This window comes from Littorina saxatilis, linkage group LG12 (assembly GCF_037325665.1).
Source record: "Littorina saxatilis isolate snail1 linkage group LG12, US_GU_Lsax_2.0, whole genome shotgun sequence".
NCBI classification, from domain to species: domain Eukaryota; kingdom Metazoa; phylum Mollusca; class Gastropoda; order Littorinimorpha; family Littorinidae; genus Littorina; species Littorina saxatilis.
Genome location: NC_090256.1, coordinates 5,005,840 through 5,024,389, shown reverse-complemented (window position 1 = coordinate 5,024,389; position 18,550 = coordinate 5,005,840). Strand labels below are relative to the sequence as shown.

The window sequence follows — 18,550 nt, the reverse complement described above, 5'->3', positions numbered from 1 at the left end:
CCGGCGTTTGGTATTGCATTTCAGCTTGGTGGCTTAAAAACGAATGAGTGAGTTTGGTCATTAAAAATCGGAAACTTGTAATTAAAATTATTTTTTTATTAAACGATCCAAAAACAATTTCATCTTATTTGTCGTCATTTTCTGATTCCAAAAACATATACATATGTTATATTTGGATTAAAAACAAGCTCTGAAAATTAAAAATATAAAAATTATGATCAAAATTAAATTTCCGAAATCGTTTTAAAAACTATTTCATCTTATTCCTTGTCGGTTCCTGATTCCAAAAACATATAGATATGATATGTTTGGATTAAAAACACGCTCAGAAAGTTAAAACGAAGAGAGGTACAGTAAAGCGTGCAATGAAGCACAGCGCAATCGCTACCGCACCAAACAGGCTCGTCATTTTCACTGCCTTTAGCACTAGCGGCGGACTACGTTCAGTTTCATTCTGTGAGTTCCACAGCTTGACTAAATGTAGTAATTTCGCCTTACGCGACTTGTTTGTATTCAGTGCGCGCGCGTGTGTGTGTGTGTGTTATAAATGTGTGCGTTTTGAAGAGAGAGAGAGAGAGAGAGAGAGAGGGAGAGAGAGAACTCAGAAAATGTTATTTGCTACGCCAACGGTCATTACAAAGCTTCCACGCCCAAAAACATTGTCAAAAGCGCAAAAGGGTTGTGGAGGGAACACACACAATACAGTTGAGCCACACACACACACACACACACACACACACACACACGTGCGCGCGAGCGCACGCACGTACGCGCACACACACACACAGAGGGACGGGGGGGGGGGGGGGGGGGGCGGAGACTGAGTGCACGGCCTTATGTAAAGCAGAACAGTTCCTTACACAAACAGTTGCTCTTTCTCAGTATCGGTTGTCCTGACTGTGTCAGTGTATGTAAGTACATGCACTTTTCCACTTGTTATTCACAAACCTTTTCTTCTAACAAGGATGTATCAAAACATTTAAACATAAAAAAACAAATAAAATAAAAATGATATGAAAAAAACCCTACTTTTATCAAGTAACAGACGCGTGGCCGGATGTATGAAAGTCAATCCACAATATTTTCATACATCCGGTTAACCGGATTTAGTAAAGACCGGATGTATGAAAGACAAAAAGTGGGTCCCGACGACTTTCTTACATCCGGTCTCGACTGTACAAGTCTAGAGTAAAGATAATGCAATGAACTTCGATATTTATCAACAGAGACAAAAGGTTCCTTTGGATATGCTTTCAAATAGAGATATTATATTCAGCAAGTATTTGTGTTGTTGAGTCAGTAGTGCATGATAACAGAGATATAATATAGCCTACATTGATCATCTATCTACATAATTATGTCTGATCACTGATGATAAGTTGGAACTCCATTTTGACAATTTTAACACAGATGCATATATTTTCGGGAAAGTGGGTGAAACACTGTACACTTTTCTTGGCAGTGCGGCGGATCTATCCAATTATAATTAAATTCCAATCTTTAATCCCCCCCCCCCCCCCCCCGGGCCTCTCTCCGGCTGCTGTTTCTAAAATCATCTTCTTTTATTTTGTTAATCTGTTTGGGGGGCTGGGGAGGGGGGGGGGGAGATTGTGTGCTTTACAGAGCTCTGTTAAACAGATTGCTATTTAACCTGTGTTACGGCCACTTCAGTGAATGCAACTCGGTTCATCCATACTGTGGCATACATAATCCCGTTTATTTAAGACAGAAGCACGTGACCATCCTGGCAATACTCTCTAGATAGATAAAAGAAAGTGTTAGCAGATTATATTTCACAGTTTTGGTTTTAATCAATAAGTGCTTGAAGCGATTTTAAATTAGCATAATGATTGACCTTGCTAAAATGTGCAACTGAGATACTTTATCGAAGTTTTTAATACAACATTTTGATGCAGTCATGGCAACGCGTATGCTTCAAAATGTCGTCTGCAAAACCCCCACATACATAGCAAAAAAGCTCTGGTCTTCGCTTTGCAGACTTCTCCAAGAGTTTTTACTGAGACTCGGTTCCGAGATTCTGAATTATAAACAGTGGCCACCAGAGATAAACAACGCCAACTCGCCTGCAGGCTAGCGGCGAAAGACAAACCGTTTAACGCTTGACGAGCAGGGGCTAGTGTTTTGTCAGCACACGCTAAACAAAACAAGGCAGCTATAACACAGGACTGTGAGCTCTAATACTGAATTCGCCTCCACTGTTTTGATATGCGGCGAAAACAAAATGGCGGATCGCGTAGGTACCGATCGCGTGCGAGGTGGTGGTAAATTGTGCTCGGCTTTTTGTTGCAAGAACGCCCGTTACAAACAGAGCTGCTTCGGAAAAACTTTCCACAAGTTCCCTAAAGAAGAAAAAAGGTGGGTTGTGCAGTGATTATTTCATCAAGTTTACTTTCTTCAGAATGAGAATGCAATGGCTCGAGTCAACTCACTCAGTACTACTACTAGTAGACTACAGCGTCAGCAAGTTCTTACAACTGTGATCGAGTGTGAGTCAGCAGTCAGTACAAAACAACAGTTTACACTTGATGACAAACTACCCGTGGGCATATTTGCCGAAACCTTTATCAAACCTTGCTTACGGGAAAAGTACAGTACAAAAGTACATCACTCATCCGTTTGGGTTCAGGCAGAGCGTTAGATTTAGACTGAAGATCTGATTTAGCTTTTTTTGTCTTTCCTTTTTGCTTAGTTTAACAATAACATTGTTGTTTTTATTGTCAAACTAGGTGCAGAATATGGATGCAATTCACAAGGCGAGAGGACTTTGAAAAGCTGCAGCCAGCTGATGTTCAAGATCTCAAGCTTTGTACTGATCACTTTGAGGCCAACCAGTAAAACAATCCTGCAGAGAGGATCACTTGTGTGGAATGCTGTCCCGACATTGTTTGCAGTGCCCAATCCACCACCGAAGGTTATTTATTTATTGGTTTTAGGTTTTTGCAAACCAAAGAAGCACACTATTAAATGCAGGTTGAGTAATGACAAGTTTGAGGCTGATAAGAATTGAAAAAAACAGCATTGTTCCCATCAAATAATGCCTGTTTGCATTTAGCGCAAAAAAATGATAAGGCCAACAAAAAAAAGTTACTTATTTTGGATCGACGTCTTGATTATGATGATATGATGAACTTATTTTGCAAAAAAACAGCCCCAAATGGCAAAAAAAAGTATAGCGTCGGCGTCAACAACAAAAAAGTTGTATGTTTTTGGTCACCTGACCCTACCTATGTTTTCCCGACGACCCTAGACTTTTTTTTTTGCATTTTCAAAAATAAAAGGGGTATTCGAAAATCAATTGTTTTCCTGTTTTTCAACAAAATAAGTTAAAAAGATGGTTTAAAAAAAACAAGTTTAGAAAAAAATCTCCACCTTTAGTCATGTTAGGCCACAAAAAAAGTCTGTTTAAGGTAACATAGGCCCCCCAAAAATAGCGTCGGTAGGTCGGCTTTTTATTTTTGTATTTTAGCCATCTGAATATTTTAATTTTATTTTTTAATGCCCCCAAAAAGTCTAGGGCCGGTGGGAAAAAAATAGGGTCCGTCCGGATACCGTAAACAGATTATTTTTTGTTTTGCCTTACCAGAAACATACACTTTTTTGTGTGGCCTAAGACCAATGCCATGAAATTGGGAGAATTGTTTCATTGTGACTGGGTGTTGGTTGTGAGTTTGTCAGTTAAAGAGCTGTGCATTTGCAGGTTGCTAGTGGGAGGAAGCCACCATCGCAAAGGGTAGCTACAAATGAAGCCAGCACCGACCTGTCGCCTGATGCACAAATTGTTCAACCAGGTAAGAGATTTTTAACCATGTAGAACACCTTGACATCAAAAAATGTTTAAACCCATCCATTACATAGTTGATAATTGCTGTATAGGGTGACGGGCGCTGTGGCGGGGTGGTAAGACGTCGGTCTATTAACTCGGAAGGTCGAGGGTTCGAATCCCGGTCGCGGCCGCCTGGTGGGTTAAGTGTGGAGATGTTTCCGATCTCCCAGGTCAACTTATGTGCAGACCTGCTAGTGACTTATCCCCCTTCATGTGTACACGCAAGCACAAGCACAAGGGCGGGGATATAGCTCAGTTGGTAGCGCGCTGGATTTGTATTCAGTTGGCCGCTGTCAGCGCGAGTTCGATCCCAGGTTCGGCGGAAATTTATTTCACAGAGTCAACTTTGTGTGCAGACTCTCGTCGGTGTCCGAACCACCCCCCGTGTATACTACATTGGGTGTGCACGTTAAAGATCCCACGATTGACAAAAGGGTCTTTCCTGGCAAAATTGCTTAGGCACAGTTAATAATTGTCTACCATACCCGTGTGACTTGGAATAAGGCCGTGAAAGGTAAATATGCGCCGACATGGCTGCAATCTACTGGCCGTATAAAATTTCATCTCACACGGCATCACTGCAGAGCGCCTAGAACTGTACCCACGGAATATGCGCGATATAAGCGTCATTGATTGAAGACCAAGGTCAATTCCATCATTGTTCCACATCGTATCCATAGTTGCTAATACACTTCATTTCTGGCCTGCCTTCCTACGCTATTGTTTATTTTCATTTTGTGATTTAATTACACGTGTTTTAATTTCTTCCAGGTTGTAACTTGTTATGGTTATGTTATTTTATGTGTGTTTTGTGTGTGTGTTTTCTTTTTTAGATGACATTCAGGCGATCCTGGAGGACATAGGATGTAAAGCATCAAAGTCGTCATCCTCCCCATCCCCTCGTGAAGCGGAACTTCGGCAGAAGGTCAACAAACTGAGGAGCAAGGTTTTCGATTAGAAAAGAAAACGATGGAACCCCGTGTAAAACGAGCGAGTAAATTAGCCAAGCCTCCCAAGAAAGACTTTGTAATAGAACAGTTGTCTCATATATTATCAGGCGAGGCGAGCTATTTTGCCATTTATGCCTGTTACATATTTACCGCTTATCTGCTGCTGTGTCCAATCCTGGCAGAGACGGGAACGCATGTTACCAAGGAGCCGAAGGAGAGTCAATGAGATGAGAGAATGTGATTAACAATTGCCAACTCTCTCCGTACAAAGAGGGTTCAAAATTGTATCAAAATATAGATGGTAGGGAATTCAAAATAAAAAAAGACAATAGACAAAACATGTACTTCGGCTCATAGAGCCTTCTTTAATTTTTGACTCATTAAGTCCATGCTCCGAGAGTCCTTTTTTTAATTTTGAATTGCCTACCATCTATATTTTTATACATTTTCAAAAAGATTCAACAGTCACCTTCCGTTATTCTTGAACTTGGCTATCCCAGCCTTACCTCAACATTCGATATTCCTGTGATATTTTTGACGTAAAATCAATTTTTACTGTAAAACTCTTCGGCAAGAGGATTGGTCCAAGCAAACAAATAATAAACTTGTTTACAAAAACTGTATACATGTATTTAGTTAATACCCCAAAAATTGTATAGTATATACAAGATTTTTCCTGATATTTCCGATCAATTGCCTATGGTTTTATTTAGCTAAAAGATTCAAACGTCACACCTATGACTCATGGCTATTTTTAAGGGGGGAGTAGCATCCCTGGTGTGTTGTTTGTGATGTACCTTTTAGTCTGTTCACAGTAACATAGGCACACAAAAAGAGGGGCGGTAGGTCGTTTTTTCTTAATTTTTTTTAAAAACCATCTTTTTACATTATTTTGCAAAAAAACAGGAACAAAATTGATTTTTTTTCTTTCTTTTTCTCCAAATGCCCCCCCCAAAAAAAAAGTCTAGGGTTGGCGGGGAAAAAATAGGGTTGGTCGGGATACCGTAAACAGACTATTTTGCTTTTTTGCCTAAGCAATGACTAACAAACTTTCTTTAGGGTCTGACATTGTATATACTATACAATTTTTGGGGTATTAACTAAATACATGTATACAGTTTTTGATTCCTTTTATACTTTTTCACAAATTAGCCCCCCCCCCCTTTTTTTTTGTAGTCTGCCCTGGGGGCGGGAGGTCTCCTAATTTCGGTTTCTAGGGTCACCTTATGCTTCCCCATGAGCTGAGAACTTAATTTAAAATGGGCCTCGATTTTTTTATTTGTATTTTGTAATTGTGCCTTTGTCCAGTCACATGATTTCACTTTGTACTTAAAAACTTGGCACTGTCATTATTTATTGCTATTTATTGTTCAGCTGTTCAGTATTTATTGCTATTGGGCATCAGTTGTTCAGTTGCCCTCTTTCGAATGGGCCATGCATGCATTATGGATGTGTTTAGCGAATTGGGATACCTAAAGCAATGTAAAAGAAGAAACAATGTAAAGCAAACATAGAGCACCAAATAAAATAACCGAATCAGAATGGAAACTTCTTCAGTGTATGTGTGTGTGTGTGTGTGTGTGTGTGTGTGTGTGTGTGTGTGTGTTTGCTGTTTTAAATACCGAAAATGTGAAAATAAAGCAAGTCACAGCATGAGAAAGATCGACTGTACTAGTCATGACAAAGCAGGAGACAGCCTGGTCAGCATGTAGAAAAGGGGAATAACTCGTATTTAGCCATTCTCATTTCTAAGCATGCCCAATGAGGAAGTTATCCTTCTTCCCATTGTAGTTTCTTTGCTATAAGTAAGAAGAACACTGTTCTATTCATCCAAGGTTGTTTTTTTTCTGAACGAGGTGTGAGTCAACTAACTTTTCCAAAAACATGATGTTGATTGATGTTGTGGTTTGGTTTTTGGCTCACGTAAGTGTAGCCTATGCGATCGTAACTTTGTCTGTCTGTGCGTGCGTGCGTATGTGCGTATGTGCGTGCGTGCGTGCGTGCGTGTGTATGTCTGTGATAGAAACTTTAACATTTCCGAGTCTATGGATTACGTCAGTCTCGGTCAAAAGTGTTCGACGTGTGTGATAGAAACTATTTGAAGACGTCACATTATGACGTAAGAGGGTTAGACGTCACGCAAAGGAATTACTGAAAGTCTCGGTCATTGTTATTGTGAGCGGGCCGAGACTACTTGGCAGATCCAGGGTCTCGCTTTCTTGCACAGTTTCACCTATGCTTACTGTGTGTGTGTGTGTGTGTGTGTGTGTGTGTGTGTGTGTGTGTGTGTGTGTGTGTGTGTGTGTGTGTATGTGTGACGGAGTGATTGAGTTTGTGTTACTGTTTGTCGATTTCTTACGTGAGCCTTGAAGGCTTCGCCTCTTGTTAGAATAGAAGTTGTAAAATTAAAACAGTAACAGTGAAAATGCTCCGATTCGCCGGTCACATGCACACACAAATCGGGGAGGTTGCTAAATTACAACACATGTCTTACCCGTTCGCTTCAAATATAATCGTTTGAAACATTGTTCACAAGTAGACGAGACTCTGCTTTTCATATTCATGATATTGATAGTGATTGAATAATATATTTTATTCGCGAGCTGATCTACATTACACACGATGTAAAATTCAACCAACCCGATTTTTGTTGAAGAAGTAAACAAATGTATGTAACCTGCGAATTGGATGGTAGTGTTTTACATTCTCATTTAACATTTATCAGCTTCCTGTCTGTTGGTAAACTTCTGGTTTCTAATCTACTGATTATACATGTATTCCAATTTTGTTTTCATTGATGAACAAGTGTGGACTTTTTAAAGATTTGTTTCTGTCTTCATTTAAAAAAATGTCATCCATCAAATGACATGTAAATTGCATCTTCATCAAGTGTTAACTATTTCTGTGATATTTGTTCAAGGTGGCGGTAATGAACAGCTTCGGTCAGTTCAAACATACTCTGATCTGAACTACAAACTAGGACCTTGCGTATTGAGTCAATGTAAGTAACCATTCATATCGCTCTGCCTCATAAATCAATAACCGTTCAACTTCAAGATTTCTCTCTCTTCCAACCTCAAATTTTTTTCTCTTTGGTGAGTCAGGTTGTGACTTTTGTTTACATGGCAGACTTTGTACCAACTTTCCCCCTACTTTGAAACAATTTTAGTCAGCGCCAAATCAAATCAAAAGTGCTACCCTTGTGATGTAAACTGCTAAACAGTGCAAACTGTCAAACTTGTTTTAAGCAACGATTCTTGTCAGACTTTGTAGGCCAGTGCAGCTATTGGAGCTACCTCCTAATGCGACAAAAGCAGTTTGGCTATTGTTTGACTCTATAGCTAACCAATCAGTAAGCGGCGATAAGAAAAGTCAACGGAATATCTTTTTTATTCCACGGCCAAGTGCAGCAGCTTTTGTAGTCGCTGCTAAGTCTTACCTTAATTGTTTTTAAATTATATTATACATTCCAATTTTGTTTTTGTTGTGAGTGTGACTTTGAGGCTTGTGAATGATGAATCATTGTGTTCCTAATTAATTTCAAGGATTTATTTTTCAGAAAGCCATGAGTATGCAGACAGTGTGTTTGAACTTGAAGAAAGCTGAGATGGACAGTGACCTCAGCCCTCAACAGATAACATCGCCACAGACGCCGCTAACGCAGACTGTGGTTTCGCTACTGCGGCCAGGTGAAGATGTACAGGTATATCTCAATAGCAACAAATGCATCGTTGACAGCGACACATTTGTCAGGGTCTTTTTGTTTTATGAATTTGGCTTATTTTGTCTTTTATTCTTTTGTAGAACCTTTTTAAAGTAATAAAAGCAGATGTGTCAATTTTTTTTTTTTTACTGGTTTAGGGAAACAAATGCATTGTTTTCAGTAAAGAAGAAAAACAGGGTGGTATGTTGATGATTGCTTTATTTTTTTATTTTCAAATTACCCAGGCATGTGTGTTTTTTATTGATGAACAAGTGTGGACTTTTTAAAGATTTTTTTCTGTCTTCATTTAAAAAAAAATGTCATCCATCAAATGTAAATTGCATCTTCATCAAATGTTAACTATTTCTGTGATATTTGTTCAAGGTGGCGGTAATGAACAGCTTCAGTCAGGTCAAACATACTCTGAACTACAAACAAGACCTAGCTTATTGAGTCCAGGTAAGTAACCATTCATATCACTCTGCCTCATAAATCAATAACTGTTCAACCTCAAGATTTCTCTCTCGCCCAACCTCAATTTTTTATTTTCTCTTTGGTGAGTCAGGTTGTGACTTTTGTTTACATGGCAGACTTTGTACCAACTATCCCCCTACTTTAAAACAGTTTTAGTCAGTGCCAAATCAATTAAAAAGTGCTACCCTTGTGTTGTAAACAGCGCAAACTATCAAACGACGATAAGCGATTATTGTTATAAGCAACGATTCTTGTCAGAATTTGAAGGCCAGTGCAGCTATTGGAGCTACCTCCTAATGCGACAAAAGCAGTTTGGCTATAGTTTGACTATACAGGGCCTAGCATTGTAAGCCGTTCGGCGTACTTTACGCCGAAATAACATCTCCAGTACGCGGAACTCGATTTGGTGTACGCCGAAATGCAAAAACCTGTTATTCCCAAACGGTAAACCCAAACAGTCCCAGCTTTTGTTTTGTGCGCCGTTCGGTTCAATTCTCAATCGGTTTGACAGTTTGCTTGAGCACGCACTTCCTCTGGCATCGCGCGAGCATGCTTTGTGCCGGTGTTTTGTGGCTCTAGACTTGAAATAATGTATCGAAGCGACATTGTTGAACGTGGTCAGCCATTCAGTGACAAAGAATCCAGGTATTCCTGGGAATGGCTGGATTTCGTTCCGAAGGCAAGTCAGAAGAAGTAATGTGCCGATACGGACTATGGCATAATTTAGTTGCTCAATCTTCTTTGGGGGAGGGGGGGGGGGGGGGGGGTCATTTTAGGAGGAAAAAAAATCTTCAAATTCAGGGGGCGGCCCCCAGACCCCCGCCTTTGTAAGCTGAACAAACTTTATCCAATGCTAGGCCCTGACTATAGCTAACCAATCAGTAAGCGGCTATAAGAAAAGTCAGCGGAATATCTTTTGTATTTCATGGCCAAGTCCAGCAGTTTTTTGAGTCGCTGCTAAGTCTTACCTTAATTGTTTCTAACTTGCTGGAGCCGTTCACATGGCTGACTTTTTGCCAGCAACCCAGGAGATATTTTTAAACAACTAAGTTGGGGAAAAGTTGTTTGCTCGTCTGCCATGTGAACAGCACTTAAATGTTTTCTGATGATCTAAAAGCGAAAATCTATAGGCAGGGGTATAGTTTTGTGTCAGTGTGATTATTCATCAATTTATTGCAACTCCTTTCAGTGCAGTTTTTGAGTGACTGTCAGCTCGCTCCTACCCTTTTCACCTTTTTCTCTTCGTGTGTGTGTGAGAGTTATGCTCAGTAATTTGAGAAAACATAATAGACCAGTCTCTATGAACCTTAACTGTCAAATTCTCTCAAAGATTTTATTCATTTAAACAAAAAATATTCATCATATTGTAAAAGAATGTAGTGTCCCCCAGCCATACTCATAGTAATATTTTCTCAGTTTTATTATTCAGAGGATTTATTTTTAGTTCTGTAACCTGAATGGGGTTTTTTGGTAAGAGTTTTTTGCAATTGCATATATGTCTTCATCAAGCATTAATTATTTCTGTGATATCTTTTCAGGGTGGCAGTAATGTACAGCTTTGGTCAGGTCAAACATACTCTGAACTACAAACAAGACCTTGCTTTTTGAGTGGAGGTAAGTAACCATTCATATATTATTATTATTATGGTGAGCTCATATAGCGCGAACCACAATTAACTGTGCTCTCCGCGCTTTACATATTGATTTCTGCTGTTTGAAATGGAATTTTTTACAGACAGACAGACAAACAGACATTTTTTACACACAAAATATAACGCATTCACATCGGCCAGTAAACCTCAAGCCTATTAGATGAGCATTCACCTTTCACGGCCTTTATTCCAAGTCATATATCACTTAGCCTTATAAATCAATAACTGTTCAACTTCAAGATTTCTCTCTCTCCCACCCTCAATTTTTTCTTTTTTCTTTGGTGAGTCAGGTTATGACTTAAGTTTTGTTTATATGGCAGACTTTGTACCAACTTTCCCCCTACTTTGAAACAATTTTAGTCAGCGCCAAATCAAATCAAAATTGCTGCCCTTGTGAACAGCAAAAACGCTCAAACTTGGTTTAAGCGACGATTCTTGTCCGACTTTGAATGCCAGTGCAGCTATCGGAGCTACCTCCTAATGCAGTAAGAGCAGTTTGGCGATAGGTTTGCTATAGCTATAAACCAATCAGTAAGCGGCGATAAGAAAAGTCTGCGGAATATCTTTGTTATTCCATGGCCAAGTCCAGTAGTTTTTGGAGTCGCTGCTAAGTCTTACCTTAATTGTTTGTAAATTGCTGGAGCCGTTCACATGGCTGACTTTTTGCCGACAACCCAGGAGGTATTTTCAAACGACTTTGAGTCGGGGGAAAGTTGTTTGCTCGTCTGTCATGTGAACAGCACTTAAATGTTTTCAGATGATCTGAAAATCTAGGCAGGGATATAGTTTTGTGTCGGTGTGATTATTCATTAATTTATTTCAACTCCTTTCAGTGCAGTTTTTGAGTGACTGTCAGCTTGCTCCTACCCTTTTCGCCTTTTTTTCTTTGTGTGTGTGTAAGAGTTATGCTCAGTAATTTCAGAAAACATAATAGACCAGTCTCTATGAACCTTAACTGTCAAATTCTCTCAAAGATTTTATTCATTTAAAAAAAAATTCATCAAATGTAAAAGAATGTAGTGTCCCCCAGCCATACTCATAGTAATAGGCTCAATTTTCTCAGTTTTATTATTCAGAGGATTTATTTTTAGTTCTGTAACCTGAATGGTGTTTTTTTTGGTAAGAGTTTTTTTGCAATTGCATATGTCTTCATCAAGCATTAATTATTTCTGTGATATCTTTTCAGGGTGGCAGTAATAGAACAGCTTTGGTCAGGTCAAACATACTCTGAACTACAAACAAGACCTTGCTTTTTGAGTGGAGGTAAGTAACCATTCATATATCACTTAGCCTTATCAATCAATAACTGTTCAACTTCAAGATTTCTCTCTCTCCCAACCTCAATTTTTTCTTTTTTCTTTGGTGAGTCAGGTTGTGACTTAAGTTTTGTTTATATGGCAGACTTTGTACCAACTTTCCCCCTACTTTGAAACAATTTTAGTCAGCGCCAAATCAAATCAAAATTGCTGCCCTTGTGAACAGCAAAAACGCTCAAACTTGTTTTAAGCGACGATTCTTGTCCGACTTTGAATACCAGTGCAGACAGGTTTCACAGTCTTCCGAGTCGGGTATGTCCCTGACTTTGATATTAAATAAAACGTTTCGTTTTGTTTAGTCGTGAATTTTCACTGGTCTATGTCGAATGTCCTCGGAATTTACATATGAAAAATAAACTTTGATCGAATTCAAGTCAAGTTTGTATTCCCCACCTGCGAAAGAGGTAGGTCGGTCGTGAGAAATGAGACGGACACGATTTCCCTTTTTAGCCACATTGCAATAGACAAAGGCACCAGTACAAAAACTCACAAAGAAATCCAATTAAAAGTACATTAGAAACCAAAGAACAGAGATAGATGAACACACTTAATTAAAAAAAACACAATGAATGTGTTAATATTTATTCGATACAATCGCATGCGAAGTAAACGGTCTTTTTTCTAAATGTGTCCGTCTCAAAAACATTAATTACAAATCTGTTCAGTTTGAATGGCTGTCAAAAGGTTTGGACGTAAAATGCTTTTAATAAGTAGGAATTTCCATCAAATCACGACATGAAATGGTTTTGAAAGGCTAACTACGGCTTATTCTACTTGCGCTTGGTCATTTTGTCACTCGGGCAAGGTGTCCGTCTCATTTTTTCTCACGACCGCCCTGCAGACAAATCGTCTGTTATAACCGCCATACACAGCAAATTGTCATGATGCGACCAATTTTACACTTCCTATCCGTTGTCAGGCAGATGATCAACTGGCTGACTAAAGAATTTTTCGGCATGTGTTTATTTCAGAACACGTTATTTACTGTCTGTCTCTGAAAACCTTGAATTCTCACGACCGCCCGGCACTACTAGATTGACGATCATTTTTTACCAAATGTTAAGCAGATTAATGTGTAAAATAACAACATTCAATGACTGTGTCTGATCAATGCCCGTGTTTTTTTCAATCCTTGAATGCACGGCATTGTGAATGTTGTGGTCAAGTGAGAGTTTTATAGACATCGCCGTACGTTTTTCAACACTTTGATGACGTCAGACAGCAGATTAAAACCGTTCCAACTTGGAAAGACAGCCAGTGACGAGCATATAGGACCGATCTTTTTTGAAATTTTACATGAGAGTTCCTGGGAATGATATCCCCAAATAATGTTACATTTTTTCGATAAATGTCTTTGATGACGTCATATCCGGCGTTTTGTAAAAGTTGAGGCGGCACTGTCACACCCTCATTTTTCAATCAAATTGATTGAAATTTTGTCCAAGCAACCTTCGACGAAGGTTGGACTTTGGTATTGCATTTCAGCTTGGAGGCTTAAAAATTGATTAATGACTTTGGTCATTAAAAATCTGAAAATTGTAATTAAAATTATTTTTTTATAAAATGATCCTAAATTACGTTTATCTTATTCTTCATCATTTTCTGATTCCAAAAACATATAAATATGTTATATTCGGATTAAAAACAAGCTCTGAAAATTAAAAATATAAAAAATATGATTAAAATAAAATTTACGAAATCGATTTAAAAACACTTTCATCTTATTCCTTGTCGGTTCCTGATTCCAAAAACATAGATACTAGATGATTACCCGCTTCGTCGGGTGGATCGCGAGACGGAGTATGCAGCGTGGCGGTTCGCACCGGCTTCGCCGGGATGATCGCGAGACGGAGTATGCAGCGTGGCGGTTCGCCGGCTTCGCCAGCTTAGAGCACGTGTTGACGTGATTGACGCCACACAAAGGAAGGAAGATAAACGCGCAAAACACTGGAGAAGATAAGGAAGAGTAACTTACTGGAAATGGATCTACAGAAAAACCAAAATCGGTTCACCGCGCCGCGCTTAGAGCACGTGTTGAAAATTTTGATCGACAAGATTGTGTCCGGGGTCTACCTGAATATGCCCACCAAATTTGAAGCAGATCCATCGAGAACTTTGGCCGTGCATCGCGAAGTGACAGACAGACAGACAGACAGACACACAGAAGCCCTATATAGATATAGATATGTTTGGATTAAAAACACGCTCAGAAAGTTAAAACGAAGCGTACAGAAAAGCGTGCTATGCAGCACAGCGCAACCACTACCGCACTAAACAGGCTCGTTAATTTCACTGCCTTTTGCACGAGCGGCGGACTACGGTCATTGTGAAATAATGCAGTGCGTTCAGTTTCATTCTGTGAGTTCCACAGCTTGACTAAATGTAGTAATTTCGCCTTACGCGACTTGTTTTAACTTTCCAAATGCCAAACTTTAGGGCAGTGTTTTTGACTCACCTATGTAATGGTGAGTATTAGGATTCACATGTGTCCGTCCCCATGTCCGTAGACAAAAAACCTTAACGTTGGGGTTATCTCTGATGTTTTTCAAGCTAGACCTCTAAAACTGTGCACACTTTTAGGGTGTAATGATCTCATCTTGCTCTAAGTAGGGCCAACACTCTCGATGGTCTGCATCTCCTCAACTTGGATTTAAAAAAAAAGATCAAAGTGTGCGCTGATGTTCAAGTGGAAATGGCAAGACTCAGAATCAGAGAACAGCCCTTGGTTGTTGTTAACCACCTTTTCACCATTGGCTAAGGTTACCTCTTCCTCTCTGATTCTTGTGCCAATTAAGGTTCAGTCTGCAGTGGGCTGGGACAGCGTCCAGGTACTATGCCACAGTTCAGTCTGTAGTAGATATACTGACACAGCGTCCAATTACTATGCCACAGTTCAGCCTGTAGTGGATATATACTGGGACAGCGTCCAGGTACTATATCACAGTTCAGTCTGTAGTGGATATACTGGGACAGCGTCCAGGTACTATGTCACAGTTAAGTTTTTAGTGGATATACTGGGACTGCGTCCAGGTACTATGCCACAGTTCAGTCTGTAGTGGATATACTGGGACTGCGTCCAGGTTCTATGCCACAGTTCAGTCTGCAGTGGATATACTGGGACTGCATCCAGGTACTATGCCACAGTTCAGTCTGTAGTGGATATACTAGGACTGCGTTAAGGTACTCTGCCACAGTCTTTGAGGACGTCTTTTCCGTTTTTGTGATAGTTGGGGCGGAACTGTCAAGTAATCTTTGACTCAGTCGGGACTTTGATATTGCATTAGAGCTAGGTAGCTTGAAAATAAGCGAATAAGTTCGCTCATTAAAATTGTCATCAATAACAAATATTTCATTACAGATTCAAACATTACTGCATTGTACTTCTTATCTTTTTCTGATTTAAAATATATATACATATGTAATGTTTACTTTAAAAACGCGTTCAGAATTAAAGAAAACAGGTTGAGTATGCTTCGCGGAGACGAGTGTGACCCGTGACGGTTTTCGGGTATGGTTAACCGAGACTATTATCTGAATTTAATCTCGCCGATGACTGTTTTTTTTTAGTTTATCCTTCAATTTGATGCCTATAGATTGACTACAGGTTTATATATCGCTTCACGCGACTTGTTTTACATTTCGTCAAGTTATGTAAGTTCAGAATTGTATTATCAAATTTGTTACATAACATTCTAAAAATTGCAAATAATAATAACACTTTTGATTACAGATTCAAAAGTCATTGTATTGTATCCTTTCGATTTCCTGGATCCCAATGTATAAACAGATATGTCATGCTTAGTGTGAAAATCTGCTCAAATGAGAAAAATCGCCTTTTTTGTTCATATGCATCGCAGAGGCAACCCGTCTCGGTCTTCTGCTTTCGGCTAGCCAAATCTCACTAGCATTGTTAATGACTCGTCCCTGGTTCCAATGTTGATCTTTTAGTTTCAAATCAACTTAATGTTTTATTATCGCTTCACATGACTTGTTCGGTATTTTTTTCGCTGTCATGATGTCACCATTTAGAGGGTAGGGTTACATTTTCAGGTATTTATTTCTAAGAATATGCAACTTTTTTTCCAAGATCGTTTTATTTTCATTGGTCAATGATTCTACTTTAAAAAAAAAAGAGAAATGGAGTGCAATTAACATTGTTACTTTTTGAAGGTATGCTCATGACGTGCATCACAGCGAAATAGCAGTTCAGAAGAACGGAATTCCCATAATTAGTCCTTATTTGCTGCTTTTTTCACTGAGCTCGGAAATGATATTTTGCTTGCATTGTTATTGCTTAATTTATTAAAGCCTCTGGACAATATTCTTTAAATAAATGGTTATCCAATTCTGTTTAAGTCTATCCCTTTGTTTGATAGAGTACTGTAACAAGATATCACATTATGTCGACAAGAATGCGTCTGCATACAAGTTTTTGTCTTGATTCCATCCAGGAGGATGTAAGGCTTTAATAAAAACATTATTTCAAAGGTCTCTGTCAAGATTGATTTTGTTGAAAAAAAAGGAAGTCTGTGATTGAAGATTGTGAAACCTGCCCCCTGGGAAAGTTGGACATGAACATGTATATGTTGCAGGTGAGGAGGGGGGGGGGGGGGGGCTGGAGGGTCTTTGTTGTTTGTAGATTATAACTTTAATAGCACAAATTCCTGTTTTGTAACACTGTAATGTATAAGTAGAAATGACTGGAATAACTTTCTTCTGTTATATCAGTATGATTATTTGCAAAGTTACCCGGATCATTGTGGCATCCTCTTAATCCTATCACGTCTGAGACTTTAGTAGACGTGCCTGTAGAGGGAAGGGATGGGGGAAGGGGGTGGAGGGTGGGCATAGAGAGTGTCGGTGTAATATGAAGGAGGGAGGGGAGAACCATTGGTAAATAAAACTCTTATAATATCAACAGTTCTGAAACTATTTGAGCACGAGTTTCCCATTACCACACAAAGATGCAGATAGCAACAGATGTTACACCGAGAGTTGGGGGGGGGGGGGGGGGACTTTTAGAGGGTTAGTTGTTGGACTGTAGTATCTGAATAGCAGTGCTATGGGGTGAGGGTGGTGCTGGGGCGGAGTATGTATCGTATGTAACTTGAATTGGATATTAATAAGCATGATCACTCAGACTAGAGCTAAAAACGGTGTTAATCTTCACAGACATACATAATATGAATTCACAAGCACGTACCTTTTGTTTTGCCCTTGAGTTTGGTAGAAGGCAATATTGAGTGTCGAACACAAGTTGCATTGATCACTGACACTGCGTCACCCTGCGGTCAATCTCCTCTGATCTGCAGATTGCACCTGCACAAACCCAAACAATGTTATGATCGCAAAAAGCCTGCATAGCCAATGGATCTAAGAACACAAACACTCGATGGATCTAATTAGAGAGTCTGCAAACGAGTCATTTTACGTTGGAAATTCAATGACAATCTGTCAGTCAATGAAGCAGATAGATCTGTCCCTGCGATTGTTTTTTGCAAGCAGATACATGTTTGAACTTCACTTATCCCGTTATCATTCAACAAATTGATATCTTGCATGATGAATTTTGTGCCGAGGAGCTGAACAAACAATCAAAATCAAGCAAGTGGTACATTCAGAAGACAAACTTCAGTCGCAAAAAACAAACTGACGAGAAAGAACCTAGCTTAATTACTGCTGTATTGATTTCGGCCAAACCAACGCATTTGCATACCGAAGTCATTCCTCCTTTGATTCCAATCATTGTACATGATCTTAATGCAAAAATATATACGAAAACAAGCTGATCGAAATGAGTAACATTGCACCTGCATTGACTGTACTGCAAAAGCGAAGGTCGTCTGCGACTGGAGATTTCGAAGTTGAACAGCAGCGTTTCTTCACACTCAGCTGTTGGCTTCCTCGGAAAAGTGAAAAGCGTGACTTGAAATCTAGCGGAAACCACATTCTATCTTTCCGTTTCGGTATTCTTGTGTAAAATCCATGAAAAAGTTCTTTCGAAAAAGGCGGCCGTCGTTATTTGGGATGCCACCTAGTGTCACACTACTATTTCCGGAGAAAGTGATGAGTGCGCTGATTGGCTGCACCGCTGCACCGGAGCCAAAAAATAGAAACGTGTCCTATTCCTTGCTCCGCTCCGCACACACCACTTTCTCCACTCCTGCAACGGAAGTAGCGTCATCTCTCCGCCTGGTGCAGCCTACTCCACCCTTGCTCCGCTTGCTCCACCTGTGTGTGAGCCCCGCTTTAACGACATCTTCAGTCATGTTCGTTCCCAGGGGATGCATTATACTGTTGGTCAATGTTGTACTCAAGAACACTTTGCCTTTGGGGATGGAGAACTTCACTTTGTCAGAGATAAAATTAAAGAAATGAAAAACTGGTGTGACATCATGGACTTTCTGGACGACATTTCCAGTCACCCTCGATCTCTTCGGGACATCTGTGCCCTGACAATCTCGCATCTGATCGGTTGCGGGCCTCAGCGTGACGAAAGAGCAGCAAGTCTCGGTCTTCCTGACTCTCTACGTCGTCGCGTCTTACAGGATCACGTGATCAGTTCTGATTTTCTCAAGGACTACCCTCCTGACCCCGAGGACACCGAACCG

At 39.8% G+C, this 18,550-nt stretch overlaps 2 long non-coding RNA genes across 3 annotated transcripts; both read left to right on the top strand.

Moving 5' to 3' along the window:
- Window positions 1–2,626: 2,626 nt before the first annotated feature.
- On the top strand, window positions 2,627–6,143 carry LOC138981113 (uncharacterized). Of its 2 annotated transcripts, XR_011460560.1 has the most exons (3): window positions 2,631–2,932; window positions 3,719–3,809; window positions 4,678–6,143. It is a non-coding gene; the product is annotated as an uncharacterized lncRNA (long non-coding RNA). The 2 variants fall into 2 exon arrangements; XR_011460559.1 differs by having other exon boundaries at window positions 2,627–3,809.
- Window positions 6,144–7,462: 1,319 nt separating this feature from the next.
- On the top strand, window positions 7,463–9,019 carry LOC138981112 (uncharacterized). Its single transcript, XR_011460558.1, has 3 exons — window positions 7,463–7,795; window positions 8,354–8,497; window positions 8,882–9,019. It is a non-coding gene; the product is annotated as an uncharacterized lncRNA (long non-coding RNA).
- The last annotated feature ends 9,531 nt before the right edge of the window (window positions 9,020–18,550 follow it).